At 40.6% G+C, this 20,028-nt stretch overlaps 1 protein-coding gene across 2 annotated transcripts in view; it reads right to left on the bottom strand.

Moving 5' to 3' along the window:
- Nucleotides 1-20,028, bottom strand: part of VAV3 (vav guanine nucleotide exchange factor 3) — a 414,579-nt gene that overhangs the window by 379,915 nt on the left and 14,636 nt on the right. The window lies entirely within an intron of this gene.

Genomic DNA, 20,028 nt, shown 5'->3' with positions numbered 1-20,028 from the left:
TTAGTAACACCAAAAATTGTTAATAGTAAAATAGATACATTGTGGTATATTCATAATACGAAAAAAAAAAACATACTATTTTAAGAAACAGTGTGGATAAACCTCAAAACATAATATTGAGTGAAGATGCCAAACACAAAATAGTACATTATGTATGATTCTATTTATATAAAGTTTAAAATAAGACAAGAAAAGTTACAATGTTGAAGATGACATTAGAAGTATGTTTGAAGACTAGAGAGATAAAAGAGAGATTTGGGGGTGCTGGTAATATTCTATGCTAATAATATAGGTGAGTTTGTAAAAATTTAGTGAACTCTGTACTTATATACAGAAAAGTGTACAAATCACATTATGCTGTAATTAAAAAACTAAATTTGTACTCCCATGTTCATAGCAGTATTATTTGCAATGGTCAAAAAGTAAAAACAACCCAAGCGTCTATCAGCAAATAGATGGATAAACAAAATGTGGTATATATATTCATAACTAAATATTATTTAGTCTTAGAAAAATGAAATTCTGACACATGCTACCTGTGGATATAACTTTCAAGGCTAAGTGAAATAAGCCAATCACAAAAGGATAACTATTGTATTATTCCACTAATGTGGGGCATCTCAAGTAGTCAAATTCAAAGGGAGAAAAAATAGAATGGTAGTTTCCATGGGGGAGGAATGAGGGGATTTTGTCTCATGAGTACAAAGTTTCAGTGCTGAAAGATGAAAAGAGTTCCAGAGATGCATGGTGGCCGTGAGAGTTGCATGACAATACAGATATAGTCAATGCCACAGAACTGTACACTTAAAAACAGTTAAAATGGTAAGCTTTATGTTATGTATCTTTTACCAATATTTTTAAAAACTGATGTAAAAAAAATAGTTCCTGGAATCGCTAAGGGATTCCCACTGGCCAAACATAGGATAGTTAAGAGTGCCAAAAAGAATAATGACTACATTAATGAAGACACGTTTAATGTATAAAAATCCACTAATTCAGAATGAGACAACACAATAGAAAGATGCCTCACTTCCCACTTCCATGCCAAAAAGAATGCATTGGTCATTACTTGAAATAACTAGGGCATCAACTCCTTACTCTGGAAATTGGTAATCAAAGGGAAAGAACCATTTTTCCTGCCTTTCACATATAAATTACCCTTCAGAGTTACCAAATACCTAAGATAAAGAATATTCTTCTTTGTTTACTGAAATACCCCAGTCAAAAAATGTGGAAGAAATAATGACAATTTTTTAAAAACACAACTTTGCAAATCAATAAAACAATTGTTTTGGGCAAAGAATAATAATCAGTGACACAACTGATGAAAAGGTGACAAAAAACTTCACAATAAAGGAATGAGACTGCCATCACCTGAATCCACTGATCAGTCTTACTTAGCATGCCTGTGAGTGGCACAACTAGACACGATTTGTCTGAGTTGATTTTAAATGAAGTGCACTGCACCACTGTTGCACAAACAGGGAAACGAATCTATTCAAATCATTGGAGCTAATGCTCAGTTTAAAAGAATTCTATATTGTAAAGTAATTAGCCTCCAATTAAAATAAATAAATTTTTAAAAAAAAGAATTCTAGTCAATAGAGGAACAAGTCAACAACACCAAGAAGAAGCAAAACAAACCAGAATGAGGGATATTCTACAAGACAAGTGACCACATTTATTTATCATGTTGCCTACTTGGAAAAGGGGACTGCTCTTGACTAAGAGACTTAGGACAAGTAAAATCCAAATGCAAAGTACAGGTTGTACTTGAACTCTTATTTGGACTAATTTTTTAAAAAATGAGATAATATAAGAAGTCTGAATGTAGACCGTACATTGAGACTATACTGAAGCACTGTTCTTTTTCCAAGATATGATCATGGCATTCTGGTTTGTTATGAAAATGCACAAACATTTAAAGGTGCATGTCAAAGCATGAAATGAGTGTCTCAGGCAATAAAAAATAACAACAAAAAAAGACATATCCCTGAAGAATATATGGGTACTTCGAGGACTGCCCTGGTGGTCCAGTGGTTAAGAATCCACCTGCCAATGCAATGGACACCAGTTCAATCCCTGGCCCAGGAAGATCCCACATGCCACAGGGCACTAAGCCTGTGTGCAACAACTACTGAAGCCAACACATTCTAGAGCCCCTGTTCTGCAACAAGAGAAGCTACTGTAATGAGAAGCCTGTGCACCGCAGGTAGAGAGCAGCCCCTGCTCACCACTAACATAGAAAGTTCGTGACTGCGACAAGGACCCAGCGCAGCCAAGAACTTCACTAACTTTTTAAAAAGAATACAGGGTAACTTTAATAACTGCTGAATTCAAGTGATGTGATTTGCGAGATCGTGTGCTCTCTCTGAAGTTTCTCATTAGAAATAATTTTAGATTATTCAGTCAATACAGACTATGCTAATACATACATCAGACTGTCCATCAACATTAAAACAAAAAATTAAAATAGTCTAATAAACATTAAAAAGATTAAATCTAATAAACATTAAAGCAAAAAATTTAAATATTCTAATAAAGAATTATAGTCAGATACTTCTTCATTTCATAAATAAGGAAACTGAGGCCCAGAGAGCCTCACTGGTCTGCTGGAAATCCTACAACTATCAGTAACAATCAACACCTGAACAACTAACACTGCACCATGGAAACCTAAATTCCATGCCTCAGATTTGGGGGTTTGGTAAAGGAAAAAGGGGATGAATTCTCAGTAATTTAACTCATACTATTTTATTTCAAATATGTACTTTTGAACAGTAAGCACTGTCCATGTGCAACTCATTTGAGAAACAGCTTTGTCTATATATTAATATTTATCTATTTACATATTAATAGTATAAATCTATCACATGCTTAAATATTTTTCTCACAGCCAGCCGGTACAGCACATGAAAGACTGTGCTGCTCACTTAGGCAATGAGAGTCTACGTGGCTCATGGCTCTGGGCATTCCTGGTGCTTAAACTGTGTTTTCCTTGGTTTCAGTGACCTACGCCACAGTGACCTCTGGTTCATTTACTCTACCTGCTATTATGTTATGTGTTAGCAACGATCGTAATGCATCATAACAACTAACAAAGATATGCAAACCGTAGTACTAGAAATGCGCCACAAGTACCAAAGTAGATGTTAAGAGAAAACTTAAAGCAAATGACAATGCAGCTGAAGAAACCGATATGGTGAGTTGGGCAGCATCATGGAGGGACTGGCAGAAGGTCTCTGTCTGGGAGGAAGGGAAGGAGGGGAGGGAGGGAGAGAGGAAGAGGAGGAGTGAGGGAGGGCAGAGAGTGAGGGGAGGGAGGGAGGAGGGAGGGAGGGAAGGACAGTCATCTGCATAGACAGAACCTGAAAAATATGCAAAGACATGTCTGATTTGAGGTGATTTGAAAGGAAACAAAACAGCAACCATGAAGCATGCCTTGGGAAACCCAGTTCTATGAGGACTGTGCTGTGAAGACTGGTAAAGTGCTCTGAGGTAGAACTAAATGATGGCCCCCAAAGACACCCACATCCTAATCTCTAGAACCTATGAACATGACCTTGTGGAAAAAGGAACTTTGCAGATGTGATTAAATAAAGGATCTTTAGTTGGTGAAATCATCTTGGACTAGCCGAGTGGGTCCTAAATGCAATTAGGAGAAGGGGACGGCACAGGATGAGATGGTTAGATGGCATCACCTACTGGATGAACATGAATTTGAGGAAACTCCTGGAGATCGTGGAGGACAGAGGAACCTGGTATGCTGCAGTCCACAGGGTCGCGAAGAGTCAGACACAACTTAGCAACTGAACAATAACAACAAATGCAATTACAAGTGTTCTTATAAACCACAGAAGAGAAGGGAATGTGAAGACAGAAGCAGACACTGAAATGACGTGCTTTGAAGGTGGAGGAGGGGGCCACAGGGCAAAGAATACAGGCAGCCACTGGTAATTGAAGAAGGCAGGGAAGTGGATTCTGCCCTTGAAGCCTCTAGAAAGAATTAGCCCTAATGACATCTTTCCTTTAGCCCAGTGAAACTGATCCTGGACTTCCGCCCTTCAGAACTGCAAGATGATAAGTTTGGGTTGTTTTAAGGCAATAAATTTGTAGTAATTTGTTACAGCAGCAACAGGAAGCTGACATATATTCCAATGATGAGGAACACATCCCCACAATAAACAGAATATGACTGTATAAAAGAAACTTATAACAAAGTAATGAAAAGCATATGAATATATTTTAAAACCTCTTAACATTTTTAGGCTTAAATGAAAATAGTATCAACAGTTTTTTCCCAGCATGTTTATTTGGGGTGGGACGATGTGTTTTGTTCGTCTTGATTTGTTGGTCCTGCTCACACTTGAGAGGGTGTAAGAGGTTTGTTTTGTTGGTAGTGGTATAGCAGTGATACTTCCCTAAAAGACAGTCTCTCTCCAGAAACTACCTGGTTATCCTCTACCTTCATCAGCAAAGAACATCTTAGGCCCATGGTTCTTTAAAATCTACTCGTTTCAAACTGTGAATACAAATGTCCTCAGAGTCAGTTCCATTAATTAGCTCACTTCCAAATTTAGAGATTATTAAAAGGAAGGGAGAAAACGAGGGCTCATCTATCCATTCCTGCAACCATATTTGCAACACTTCAGATTTTAATTGAAGCATAAAATTTGAATCTCATTACTTAATAAATACAGGGGAAAAATAAAATATACTATCATTAAATAAAGAAATGTTCCTGTACACACCACTACATTTAAAATACATCAAGGACCTTCTGTATAGCACAGGCAACTCTGTTCAATACTCTGTAATAACCTAAATGGGAAAAGATTTTGAAAAAGAATATATACATGTATATGTATAACTGAATCACTTTGCTGAACACCTGAAATTAATACAACATGTTAATCAACTATGCTCCAATATAAAATTTTTTAAAATTTCATTTTTCTTTTAGGCACTTCCCTGGCAGTCCAGTGGTTAAGATTTCACCTTTCACTGCAGGGAGAACAGGTTCAATCCCTGTTTAGGGAGCTAAGTGCCTTATGGCCAAAAAACATAAAACAGAAACATAACATAACAAATTCAATAAAGACTTCAAAAATGGTCTAAATTTTAAAAAATCTTTTAAAAATTTTTAATTAAAAAAAATTTTGTAAATGTTCTTTTAGTCATAGGTAAAGAGGAATGTTACATTTTCTTCCTTGGCCTTTAGCATAAGCCTGGCTCACACAACGATCAGATTAAAATCTGACAGCTCCACCACTGGTCTCAGGGTTGTCTTGTTTGAATGGCAAATACAAAACAGTTTTGACCATTATCTTTATGACCGTACTCAGAAGCCTCCACTTCTTAATTTCAATTCAATAAACTTTGATTTCCTCAAGGAAATTTAAAAAGGGGCTTATATGCTTATCTTAGGGTAGTAACAACTCCATAGTTTATTTCATTTAAAAATATGTTAAAAAAAAAAAAAAAGTTTAGTCACTCTGTCTTTTCACAACCCCATGGACTGTAGCATGCCAGGCTCCTCTGTCCATGGAATTTTCCAGGCAAGAAAACTAGAGTGGGAGCCATTCCCTTCTCCAGGTGATCCTCCTGAGCCAAGGATCAAACCCAGGTCTCCTGCACTGCAGATTCTTTATCATCCGAGCCATCACAGATACCTTTTAATACTGGTAAGGATAAACTCTTTAAAGTTATTCTGTAAAATGGCTACATATAAATGCTGCAAAAACTTTAGACTTTCTCAGATGTCATCCCTAGAATAGAAACAAATATACCTCTACTGAGCTTAAGTTAAACATTCTTTAAGGTGATAGGAAAGAATACTGAAAAAAAGGTTGATCTGAGAACAGAGTATTTTCCCACTCTTTCGTGCCCTAAAACACACACAGAACTAAACAGATTCCGTATCTTTCAAGTGTGGAATTATTTTTCTGAGCCATTACTAGTGAATCATAGAAATGGTTACTTAAGAATTTCTAATTATTTCAGGCAAAGAAAAGGCCTCAGGAGGGATAGTTCCTAAGAAAAGTAAACTTCTAACAAAAAGTCAAAAACAGAAAGCTTTGTTAAAAATAATACCCATGTTACACACAGACAGACAAGACACACACACATAACCTGCATTCTCAAATAAAGAAAACCTGCATTCCCAAAACAAGTTGTGATGAAAACTTAACCACTTAAATTATGTGCTGTTTTTAGAATTTCCAAATATTACATTCAGGAAATTTCAGACTTAGTACATCCTCTTTAAGGAATCTATAAATCATTATATTATTATTAAGATAAAACCATACACTAAGCAAAATATAGCTGTGCACGAAGGCATATGAAAGGAGAAATATTGCAAGAAAGAAACTCCTATAAAAAACCTAACTACAAGAATGTCTATAGCTTTGAATAGATCACAGGAGGGTGACAACTTTTCAGGGCACTTGAAAGTTTGTCTAAGATCCCATTGAGTACTAGGAATAATAGCTTCTAAATTTCCTCCATCCCTTTCCTCCATACAATATATTCACCTCTCATAGATTAAGCTAATTGATGGAGCCAGGTTACAGCTGGCAAATATCTGTATGAGCCAACTGGTCAATGAGATGGTTGGAAGGAATCTACTTTTAAGATAATTCCCTAACATTTTCTCCATGGGCAATAACAGCTGCACAATTCAAGACTCCTACAGCTCTCCAAAGCAAAGCAATTACTTGTAATTCATTCATTCATTTTAAAGCAATTACGTCAAACGTGATTTAATTCCATTCAAGTCAAACACTGAGCCCTTCCTAAGGAAAACACCCTAGAAAAGCAAAGAACGTATACTTCAAGCAACAGTTAAAATGCAGAGCAATGAGGCTTCAGTTCAGTTTCAGTTCAGTCCAGTCACTCAGTCATGTCCAACTCTTTGCAGCCCCATGGACTGCAGCATGCCAGGCTTCCCTGTCTATCACCAACTCCCAGAGCCTTATTCAAACTCATGTCCATTGAGTTGATGATGCCATCCAACCATCTCATCCCTCTGTCATCCCCTTCTCTTCCTGCCTTCAATCTTTCCCAGCATCAGGGTCTTTTCAAATAAATCAGTTCTTTATATCAGGTGGCCAAAGTATTGGAGTTTCAGCTTCAACATCAGTCCTTCCAATGAATATTCAGGACTGATTCCCTTTAGGATAAACTGGTTGGATCTCCTTGCTGTCCAAGGGATTCTCAAGAGTTTTCTCCAACACTACAGTTCAAAAGCATCAGTTCCTCGGCACTCAGCTTTCTTTATAATCCAACTCTCATATCCATACATAACCACTGGAAAAACCATAACTTTGACTAGAGGGACCTTTGTTGGCAAAGTAATGTCTCTGCTTTTTACTATGCTGTCTAGGTTCGTCATAACTTTTCTTCCAAGGAGCAAGCATCTTTTAATTTCATGACTGCAGTCACCATCTGTAGTGATTTTGGAGCCCAAAAAAATAAAGTCTGTCACTGTTTCCATTGTTTCCCCATCTATTTGCCATGAAGTGATGGGACCAGATGCCATGATCTTGGTTATATAAATGTTGAACTTTAAGCCAACTTTTTCACTCTCCACTTCTCACTTTCACCAAGAGGTTCTCTAGTTCTTCTTCACGTTCTGCCATAAGGGTGGTGTCATCTGCATATCTGAGGTTATTGATATTTTTCCCGGCAATCTTGATTCCAGCTTGTGTTTCATCCAGCCTGGCATTTCACATGATGTCCTCTGTACATAAGTTAAATAAACAGGGTGACAATATACATCTTGATGTACTTCTTTCCCAATTTGGAACCAGTCTGTTCTTCCATGTCCAGTTCTAACTGTTGCTTTTTGACCTGCATACAGATTTCTCAGGAGGCAGGTCTGATGGTCTAGTATTCCTCTTTAAGAATTTTCCACAGTTTGTTGTGATCCACAGAGTTAAAGGCTTTGGCACAGTCAATGAGGCTTAGGAAAGAGGTAAAACATCACTCTTCCCTGGTGGCTCAGTGGTCAAGAACCTGCCTGCCAATGCAGGAGATGCGGATTCAATCCCTGAGTCTGGAAGATCCCCTGGAGAAGGAAATGGCAATCCACTCCAGTATTCTGGCCTGGGAAATGCCATGGACAGAGGAGCCTGGCGGGTGACAGTCCAGGGGGGTCACAGAAGAGTCAGACATGACTTAGCAACTAAACAACAACAACAAAACATATTTTTACAGAAGTCAAGCAGCAGCATCCACTGTGCAAAGACCACTGTGGTCTCTCCTACAATGTTCCGGGCAGCAAGACACTCAAGGAACAAGGGAAACAGAGAAGGAAGCGTATGACAGTCACATAGAGCTGGTCCTCATTCACAGAAATTAGGGATACATTTCCACAACAGAATAATGAGGACAAACATTTTGTCCATTCATTCACTCAAGTTACCAAAATGAGTAAGAAATCACCTGTTCATTGAAGAGGTTCGCAGACCAACTGTGGAGAGACAGGGGACAGCGGGGCCTGTTAAGTGCTAAGACACGGAAGGTAAGCCAGTGAAGCAGAGAAGAGGCATCTTAAAACGGGGCGGCATCAGCCAAGGCCGTCACCCGTGTAAGTTCTGAAGTCATCTGAGAGTCAACCAGCAGGTCTGATGAGAAGATGTGCCTTTCCTGAGAGTGGCAGATGCAGGGACCAGAAGATGAAGGATAACATGGCCTGCTCAGGCCAACGTCTGACGGAAAGGACAGGGGTAGGGAGGGAGACGAGTGATGAAGCCAACACTGTGGGCAGGGCTTTGTTGAATTAAAATATTTGGGATTTTTATCCTGAAGATATTGAAAGATTTCATTCAAGAAATCTCAAAAACCATAAATATTTTAAGAAAAGACAATGTACCCAGAGGCTATAGAACCAAGAAGCAGGAAGACCCCATGAGAAAAGAAACAAGTCTCTGAAACTACAGCAACATCAGAGAAGCAGAGACATCAAAAAGGTGAAAATATCTGAACTCTGCTGTTGCTAAATCTGAAGCAAGTTGACAGATAAAGGAGAGTTTTGTTTTTTTTTTAATATGTGAAAGGCGAGGGCACATCAATTCTATGATTTGGGGGCGGAGGGAATAATTGAAGTCCCTAGACTGGAAAAACTTTTTTAATGTGAACTGCTGTCAAAAATATCCTGAAAGCATACAATGTTTAAATACCTGGAAAATAACCTAAATAATCAACAAATGCCTTAATGCAACTTGCATTTCTGAATGCTAATGGGAAACCTCTACGACTTAAATTTGAGGAAACTGCATTTGGCCGATGATAAATTCTGTATTTAATGTATGGGTGAACTGTGCATTGGATTAGAAATAGAAGAGCATTAGCTTAGAATCAAAGGGTAAATCAGATTCCAGGTCTAATTTTTAGACTATAAATCAGAGATCTAGATTCTAACACTAACCAATTTTTCTTAGAGAATTTTTAAAAACAAGACAATCTGGAGAAACAGCAGTGACGCTATATGCAAATTCATTCATTAGCTCTGCTTTGCAACTTGTGCTTTGGGTTGTTTCATTCATTTGCTTAATTGACTGTAAGGAAACCAAAACTGGCCAAATGAGTCATGAATGAGTCACAGCTCACCTCCTGGAGCAGCCACAAGCCTGACTACAGCTCACTGCACCAAGCCTGAATTTCAAGCTGAAGAAGGATGTTGGGGAGGGGGCTAGAGGGAGCCATGGCTGTGAGGATGTCAAAGAAATTGCTGGGGGAACAAGGACATTTTCAGAGCAGGCTTCCCTGCACATCCTTTCCAGGTTGGAATTTATGGGCTTACCTCTCATCCCTAATCACAGATGAAATATACCTGCATCCAACCTGCTCGTTTTCCAGCTGATACTGTGACACACGGTCATTTGTTAAAAGGAAGGGACAACTCAAAGTGCATCTCTGATGCTGCCTTCAGACTTTCAAACACTGTGTGAAATGGGAGGACCAGAGTGACTAGCCAGATTGCCACACCTTACAAACGGATAGGGAGAAGATACGCAGCAAGGGCGACACAGAGTCCATACATCCTCTCTCCCGCCCTGAAAAAAAGCTCCATCATTCATACTATAATCCTGTTTTAGTAAATAACATACAAGTGACCCACAAAATCACAGTATCTGGATATTTGAAAAACAGATATCACAAAATATATATAACGATTTTTTTCCTTTTAAATGAAAGGAAAAAAAAACACCAACGAGGTGTTGCTTCCTAGAGGCAGGGATGAAATCAGTGCGTGACCCACTGTTTCCTGCCACACTGACTCAGGAATGCTCCTGACTTTGCTAGTGAGCGTGGCCAGTGACTAGGGCAGATGTAAACCTCAGCACAGAAGCTGTTCTTCACACTTCCATCTCTGCTTGCCAAATACTAGCGTCATTTCCTTCCTGCTGGACTCGACATTTTCTTCTTGAGGAAAAGGACCATGTAAGTCTTAACACTGCTGGTAAACTCTACCATTTGAGTTAAGCAAAACGCATCCAAGAGATGTATGTCAAATGAGAAATGAGTAGGAAAGACCTACAACTATTTCCCGGCTGTTTACACCTCCCGATCACCACACTAATACAATGCTGCTGCTGCTGCTGTTCACTCACTCAGTTGTGTCCAACTCTTTGCGACCCCATGGACTGCAGCATGCCACACTTCCCTGTCTTTCACCATCTCCTGGAGCTTGCTCAAACTCATATCCATTGAATGGGTCATGCCATCCAAACACTTCATTCTCTGTCGCCCCTTTCTCCTCCTGCCTTCTATCTTTCCCAGCATCAGGGTCTTTTCCAATGAGCCGGCTCTTCACATCAGGTGGCCAAGGTATTGAAGCTTCAGCATGAGTCCTTCCAATGAATCCTCAGGGTTGAATTCCTTTAGGATTGACTGGTTTGATCTCTTTGCAGACCAAGGGACACTAAGGAGTCTTCATCAACACCACAGTTCAAAAGTATCAATTCTTTGGCACTCAGCTTTCTTTATGGTCCAGCTCTCACATCCATATATGACTATTGGAAAAACCATAGCTTCACTAGATGGACCTTTGTCGGCAAAATAAAGTCTATGCTTTGTAATACATTGTCTAGGTTTGTCATAGCTTTTCTTCCAAGGAGCGAGCATCTTTTAATTTCATGGCTGCAGTCACCATCCACATATATATCATTATTCTACTTTCAAGCATTATAGCCAAAATGCTCTTTAATTTCACCATAAGGTTTTCAGGGGCCAATACAACAATTTCACAAAATGTAAAGAGATTCATGCTTTTAAAATACCTATATTTTACTAACACCGTATAGGTAAGCCTCAATTTACTAAAAACTTTTAAATATACTCCATTAAAGTTTTTAGTCTTTAGAATTTAGGATACATTTTCCCAATAAGGCTAAGTTAGTAATGCTCTTAGGCCAGCAGCCAGGAGCTCTCACTTCAAAATAAACAAACTGAAAGTAAAATCATTTTGGCATTACTTCCTTGCTTTCAACATGACAGAATGCACTTATCACATCAGATCACGGCTGCCATCTTCTTGACATTTCTGGTATGGAGCTAAGCCCTAACCCTCATGGGAAGCCAAGGGCTACAACTGTGCCAGATCCCTCAAATATGAAGGGGCCAGGAAAAGAAAGAGAAGAATGGAAACAGGGAAATAACAATACTAAAGAACAGGGAGAGGAGCTTCCCCGGCAGTCCAGTGGTTAAGTATCCACCTGCTAATGCAAGGGACTCGGGTTCAATCCCTGATCTGGGAGAATTCCACACGCCTCAGAGCAACTAAGACTGTGCATCACAACTACTACAGAAGCCCAAGCACCTAGACAGAGCTTGTGCTCTGCAACAAGAGAAGCCCCTGCAACAAGCAGCCAGTGTACCGCAATGAAGAGTTAGCTCCTGCTCGCCACAACTAGAGAAAGTCCACTTGCAGCAATGAAGACCCAGTGCAACCAAAAGTTTAAAACGTATAAGCAAATTATTTTTTAAAAAGAAGGAGAGATCCCTGAGCCAGAAGAACAGCCAATCAACTTAAAGCAACACCTCTCCACTCTATCCTTCAGACCCAGGGCCAAGGGAACCCCTGCCAAGGGAGGCTGAGGAGGGAAAGAGCTGCCATAAAGTACCACAAAGGCCAGAGGCCCTCTGGAATCTACTAAGGGAGCATACTAAAACATCAGGGATAGTTGGGGAGACAGAGGGTCAATTCCCAAAAGACTGAAGTACCTGTTCCCTGCACAGGGAGGGGTGTAGATAGAAAAGGGAAGGAACAGGAGAAAGGGAAGAAGGGCCACGGCCTTCTTCTAGATGGCCACTGCCATCTAGAAATGTGCAATGGTGGCAGCCCCGGGCCCCTCAGGTCCTAATTGTGGAGCCTTTCTTTCCCAACCTGCATAGGCAAAGCCTCTTAGCTGCAGTGGCTCTTTGAGTCCCACATTTCTGGCACTCACTCACTCACATACAGAATGAATGTGGGCTCTGCCTAGTACAGTCAGCCATCCCCACAGTCTTTCATAAGCAGGAATGTTTTGTCTTGGGCCCTAGTATCTGTTGCAACTGCCTCTTCGGTGTCATTGCTTCAGGCTGTGAGAAGCGCTTTCTGAGGAAAACCATGTTGGTCCCCACATTTCTTCCAGCTCAACTTCAGCAGATTCCAATGCTGTTTCCACTGTTTCTGAAGCCACATCCCTGGAGTTCTGAGGACTGGCATCTAGAGGCACTAGAGAGGTCCCTACCCATTTTAATGACCAGGTCCTCAGTATCTTTCTTTCCCTTTTTTTTTTGCCACAAGTCAGGCATCATCAATGCAATGAACATGAACTTGGGCAAACTCCGGGAGATGGTGAGGGACAGGGAGGCCTGGCATGCTGCAGTTCATGGGGTCGCAGAGTCAGACATGACTGGACAACTGAACAACAAACAACAACAGGCCTCATACTCAATTTTCCTCTGCTGATTCCATTTTCTTTTGAGAAAGATTCAGAGGCCCCTGCCTTTCTTTCTCTTCCACTTTAGAGCTATCACTGTTGGGCAGAAATGAACGGTTTACTTCCCAAGTCAGATACTCCTATCGGTCACCTCTAGCCAGGTCTGGGCTGGCTCCTAAAACATACCTCATCTCCCCTGTGCCTTCCCTTAAGAGTCCTAACTCCATAAAGAACCCGAGCAGGAGCCTTCAGGGTGTAAGTGATCCTTGCAGGCTCAATTAAACTTGGCTCCTTTACCTTGAGACTCACTCACTTAACTCTTCAGTACTTAGTACCTCTCTCTCAAAGGCAAACTTGCTGTAACCACTTGGTGTTACTATTCCAGAGCCATCTCAAGCCAAAGGGCAGAAGAATGCTTTACATGCCTCAGAAGGTGCCCCTTCTTGGGCACAAGTAAAGCCTGGCTTGGATCCACCAGGAAAACAAAGTCAGTTGCATTTCAACCTCTGCTGGCAAAAATCTTTATGCAGTACACAAAACCACACCCAGCTCTGAGCTATGAAAATCTACTTTCCAACTGCTCCTGTTTCAGACTCTAGCTGAATCCTTAAAAGGGCACTTTGCGTTATTTTCTGAATCTTTGTGAAAACCTTTCAGAAATTGTTCCAGTCTTTTTGTTTTTTTTCTCTTTTTAAACTATATTTCTACAGGCCCACTACCCTTTCTAATTTGTGCTATTAGGAGGAATCTCTTTTCCTTTTTGTATCTGTCTATCCTGAGGTAAGACCTCCATTTTCCCTTCATATCTCTCACAAGATGTGAACCTTTCGCCTAGCTTACTTAGTCCTTTGAGTCTACCACTGTTCCTTTTCTGATGACTGAAGTTACAGTCAGCTCAGATCTGTCCAGCTCTTTGTGACCGCATGGACTGTAATCTGCCAGGCTCCTCTGTCCATAGAATTCTTCAGGCAAGAACACTGAAGTGGGTTGCCAGATGATACCAAAGCATATTTTTTCAAACCACTCTAGTTCCTCCTTGATTCTCTAAGAAAACCTAATCTCTTGAATCTGAGTGTCACAGGCACAGGCCTTTGTAATCATCATCTTAACGTCTGGGTTTGCAATAATTTCACTGACTCACTGGTCTATCTAAACCCAAGAATGCAGAACATATTTCCTAAGTAAGGATATTCCGCTTCCTTTGTGTTCGCTTCTTAAGAAATTCTTTAACTCTTCTATAGGTGAAACCATAGTTCTATGAGCCAATGGTAGGAACTTAAGTAACAAACCGAAGTCGTATTTGACAGAGCAGAGGAACTTGTTAAAGTGTCAGAACACTGCTGCTGTCCCACTGAGCACCATGCACCTCAGCTCCCTCTGGGGCTGTCTCTGCAGCCTGCAGCCTGCCCCGCTGCAGAGATGGTGCTTTCCTGGTCTGCTTGAGGTGTGTGTGTGGGGTGGGGGGTGGTGAGAGGGGGTTGAGGTTGGTCATATGATGGTGTTGGTGGTGGTTTAATTGCTAAATCATGTCTGACTCTTTGCGACCCCATGGACTGTAGCCCCACCAGGCTTCTCCGTCTATGGGAATTCTCCAAGCAAGAATTCTGGGGTGGGTTGCCATTTCCTTCTCCAGGGGATCTTCTAGATCCAGGGTCAAACCCAGGTCTCCTGACTGCAGGTGGTCTCCTGCATTGCAGGCAGATTCTTCACCAACCGAGCTGCCAGAGAAGCCCATGGTCATATGATGATAGGCGGTCTATTAAGATCTTGGATAAACTGCAAAATTACCTTAGTTTCTCCAGAGCCCTCCTCTGTTTGTCCTGGAATGAAATTAACGAAATGTGGTGAGGCCACTTTATCACTTTCCACCTTGGCCTCATTCTCACAGTTTAAAGGAGGAAGCTCACACAATAGCCCTCGTGAAACTTCATCACTACTGCAGTCTGAAGTACTGGCCTGCAGCTTTGACTGAAACACAGCAAAAGCAGCAAATGCTATTCCACCCCAAATAACTAAAAAGATCCAACCCCTCCCCCAGCCTCACCTGCAACTAAAGTCCAAGCTGAACCCACAAAACCCAAGTGCTACATACAAGTGCCTCAGCTCACCCACAGAGCCCAGTGAGGACCATGCAACTTGCACTTGGTGAGGCCTAAGCCCCATCACCAATAGCTGAGTCTGGTGAAGTCACTGGTCTATGGGCTGAGCCATCACAAGCGTCACAGTCCCCCAAGGGCAAAGCAATAAATGTTCCCCTTTCTACTGAGAGAGAAACTTAACGAGCAGTAGATACCACAGAAACAGAAATAAAATGTAAATGGGAACTATTCATTGATAAAAGCTAATATACACGGGAAAGTGTGGCTGAAGCATGCAAGTTCTCCTGTTCCCCTCTGCCTCCAAAAAATACTGTAAGCCCCCCCACCGTGAGGCCAGCACCTGCTCTGTTCAGTCTCCCCAATATATGAAAGGACAACAGAAAACCACCACCCTCTCTGCAAGTTAGCAGGTCTCAAAGAGAAGACCCAGAAGACGCTGAGTCACACAGACCCAGGTGTTCCTCTAACACGTTAACAGAAGTTCTTCCACAGGGAAACAACGTATATGAAGGGAGACGATCCTGCGAAACAGATCCCTCTTATAACTCGAGCTGTTTGTTAAACCTTCTGCGCCTAATCAGAGTTTGAATATCGTATGAGTTCAATCAACTGACAGAATGAACTCTGCTTCTGAATGAACAAAATATGGCTTTACACCTGCAGAAGTTAACAGCATCATATTCAATAGCTTGCACTCCTAAGAGATACAAGCCAAAACGGTCGGAGGTCTCAATTGCAAGGAAACAGACCGAGTATAATCCAATCTCTTAGGAATGTTCATCTTCGGCATCAAGTCCTGCTGCTGCCTGGCTCGGGATGGCTCTGTGCCGAGCCTCCCAGACGGCTCAGGTAATGCCATTACAGGTCTTGGGTGAAGATGCTGGCAAAGATGAAAGACTGCCGGATGCTAAACTAAATTTGACACAAGAATGTGTCCTCTTCTCTTCGGACTTGCCCTCACTGACATGAAAGATTATATAAGAAAAAAAGCAAAAAAGACCTTAATTACAAGACACATGCGAGTTTTTAAAGGCCCTTGGAAAACCCTAGACATTTAATTTCACAGAGCAATTTGAAATCACAAACGCTTTTAACAAATTAAGACCTAAGATTCTTCTCTGTTGTGATAATTGCTAATAATAAGTTACTATTATACATTCCTAAAGATTTACTGAGTGCTCCATGCTGGGCTCTGTGCTGGTCCCCAGGAATTTGGCAGTGAATAAAATCTCACTGGGCCCTGCCATCACAAGGCTTAAGTCTACTGGGGGAAAAAAAAAATCAGTCTTTAAGCAAAGATGATGAGCTTGCACAAGGAAAACTTAAAAGCCAAGAAACAAGACAAATGGCAAGTTTCAAATCCAAAAGAAAAAGAAGTGGTGACAAATTCTGGTAGTGGAAAAATATTTACCAACATGGCTGTAGCAGAATGAGCAAGAAAGAGGGAAACTGAGGCTGGAGAGGATGGAGGGAAAGATCACAGGGGGCCCTATTCAAGGTTCTGGACTTCACCCTCAGAGCATGGGAAGCTTTCTAAGAGTGATGAAAGGGTTCATGTGATCAGATTTAAGTATCCTTTTTCAAGGCTGAAGACAGTAGGAGAATGCATTGGCATGGGGAGACCATCAGAGTGTATGCCAACTTGGAGGAGGCAGAGGGCCAAGTGAGAGCTGATGGGAGTTGGGGAGGAACAAAAACGAACTCAGGACAGATGGTGAAGGGTGAGCCCTCAACACCTTCCACAGGCAATGTGCTGACAGTTACCGTGAGGTAGCTACTTATCGGGGCGTCCCAGGTGGCGCTAGCAATGAAGAACCCACCTGCCAATGCAGGAGACATGAGACGTAGGTTTGATCCCGAGGTCAGGAAGATCCCCTGGAGGGCAGCATGGCAAACCACTCCAGTATTCTCATCTGGAGAATCTCATAGACAGAGGAGCCTGGCAGACTACAGTCCGTGAGATCGCAAAGAGCTGAACACGATGACTTAGCACTCATCACCCATTTTACAGGTGAAAAAACAGATTTAGTAAGTCATTTGCTCACTTAGCAATAAGCAGCTGATGTATGAATCAACTCTAAATGACACCAAAGTCCTTGTTTTCAACCAAGACTTTGAAGTCTTGCCCTTTTTTTGTCCATTAGAAATATTTCTCTACAAACCATCTGACAGTATGTTAACAAGAACTGCAAGTATGTTTATATCCTTTGACCCGAAAACTTCATTTTGGAAAATAAAGCTGAAGGAAATAATCCAAGCGGGGAAGGAGGAATAATCTGTACAAGGGCATTTATAATCATGCCATTTATAAAAGAAAAGAACTGGAATTATAGCCAAGCTCCCGGGATAAACCATAATGGAAAAGAATATTTAAAAAAGAATGCTTATGTGTAAAACTAAATCACTTTGTTATATAGCATGTTAGCACAACACTGGCAAATCAACTGTACTTCAATAAAAAAATAAATTAAAAAAACTAAGATGAAACTGAGAGAGAGAGAGATCTATAAGTTAACCCAAGTGACAATTATGTAAACAGGGGAGGACCAATCATCATGTTCAGAGCTACATAATACTCCATTATTACTTTCTATGTGATCCTGAAAAATGATTGTCTTTGCTAAAGTTCTTCTTTATGATTAAAGAACGTAATGATTCTTTAATGATTAAGTTCTCTTAATGAATTTCTCAAGCATCTAGGGAAACTGGCATTAATAATACCAACCATAACTGTATTTAGTGGAAGAACTGTTATTATCGCTCTCTAATGTGCAAAGCTCTGAGGAAGGAACCTGCCATATATCATCTCCTAACAAATACTCTAACAACATACAGAGAAGACGGTGCTCTTCTCTACAGGCAGCTGAGAGAATAGAGAGGCCAAAGAGCTGCCCTAGACCGTACAGCTAATCAGTACCACATCCAAACTCAGGACTCTAAAACCCACGTTCTCTTCACTGTAAATGCCACTCCCCGGTTATCAGAGAAAATGGAGGCTCAGAGAAATTGAGCAATCTGAGACTCCGAGATCACAAAGCTGGCTAGTGACAGCACGAGAATTCAACGAAGGTCTCCCAGTGTCACTATAGGCCTCTTGTTACATCACAGTTGTCATATAAGAAATCACCGATAGATAAAACTATACACATTAAATCACGTTTAAGCCACAATATTCTAAAGCTTGGATTCAACTGATCTCAAGAAAACATCTGCAGAAAGACAGAGTACAACAGAAAAGAAAAATTTGCCAAAGGCCAACAAAAGGTTATCCATCTAATAAACTGTAGGAAAAGCCCTGTATCATGAAAAGATTAGATGGGGTGGGAGACAGAGGACCTCCCATCATTACTAAGTGCCTACTGTGTCCTAGTACTGTGCTGGCTATTTTGCCCAACAGAATTTACTTGCTCTTTGCACCACTCTGCAGGAAGAATCCTATTTCACAAGCAAGACAACTAAGATGGTGAGAGATTAAGGGATTTGCCCATAGTCACAGCCCATGTGGTATGATGTGAACCTAGGTCAGTCTGACACTAAAGTTCATATTTTTTCCAATAAACCACACTGCCTCCCACTGCAACAAAACTGGTAGAATTATATTTTTTTGCATTCTGTGATTAAAATGAAGGATAGAATAATATCTGGCATTCTTGTCCAAGCAATATTAAGGCTAATGTTACTAAAGTCATGCCACAGCCATTCATAGAAGCACTCACTCTGTGCCATGTATGACTTGGAAACATAAAGTTGAACAAATGGTCCCCAATCCCATGGAACTCAAGAGTCTGGGAGAAACAATGCTTTTGTGTCACCATTAATGAATATCCATATTCTTGGCAATGGGGGACACATCTGTGATATCTCTTTTGAAATGGCAAAAGCTCAGCTCTCTTAGGAGCTGAGTAATTCTGGATGGCTAAATTTCTGGATAGCTAAGAATTTTCTCTTTGAAGCATGAGATCTTGGACTTCACAACTTTTCCTATTTAATCATTTCTCAATGCTTTTGTCAGTTCTCTCAGGACATTCTGAGTTCCAAAGCCTGAGATCTTGTGTTCCCCATTCTCACTGATTCCCCTTTACTATTCTGTCCAATGAATGGATTGATAGATGGACGGGAGTGAATAAGATCTTCATAATAAGTACCTCACATAAGAAATTCTGAACTCAATCACTTTCCAATCTTAGAGAGTTTTTCTGGTTTGTTTTTAAGAAATAATATGATTTAAACTTCTCTTGAAGTTCTGGGTCATTATTAGCGTTGTGATTTGAGAAAAAAAATAATGTGCTATGATTCAGGAAACCAAGTAAACTTGGGAAAATTGATGCATATATTAGGGGTCTTAGACTGATCATTTTTAAAATGAAGGAGCTGAACTACAATTATCTCTGAGGCGTCTTCCAGCTCCACAACTGTATAGCTCTTTGAAAAATAAAATCAGTTACTATAATGGTCGATTCAAACAGAACCATCCTTCCCCAGAGCCTTATGCAGTATGTGAATTAGTTTGGCTGCATTCTCCATAGTCCAAGATGAACATGGTTTTTGAGCTCCTGAGTCCATGATTTATAGTTTTGACTACTGGCAACCTAACTTTCAGTCCTCCCTCTTTTCTCATTTTAACTTGCAACCTGTTATTTCCTTGAAGTTGGAGGGGAAAGAAAAAAAAAGGCTTAATGAAAGGAATGGAATCTACATTTATTGAGTATCTTCCAAGTGCCAAATAAAATATGCATGACTTTAATTAATTTAATCCTTACAACACTGCAAATAGGTATTATCTCTATTTAGTAAATGTGGAAACCCAAGATCAGAGTTATTAAGTTGCCCAAGGTTGTAAGTGGCATAGCTAGGGTTCAAAGCCAGGCTGATGTCTCCAAGGCCCACACGCTTTCTACTACACAATGCCATGTATTAGAATAGGGAGTAAATTAAACATCCTCAGCCTTGAAGTCAGAATCTACGAACTCTCCCTAATGATTACCTAAATTACATTT

The sequence above is a fragment of the Dama dama genome, chromosome 20 (genome assembly GCF_033118175.1).
Source record: "Dama dama isolate Ldn47 chromosome 20, ASM3311817v1, whole genome shotgun sequence".
Classification (NCBI taxonomy): Eukaryota; Metazoa; Chordata; class Mammalia; order Artiodactyla; family Cervidae; genus Dama; species Dama dama.
Note: the sequence above shows the minus strand (reverse complement) of the source record. Positions and strands in the feature narration are given on the sequence as shown.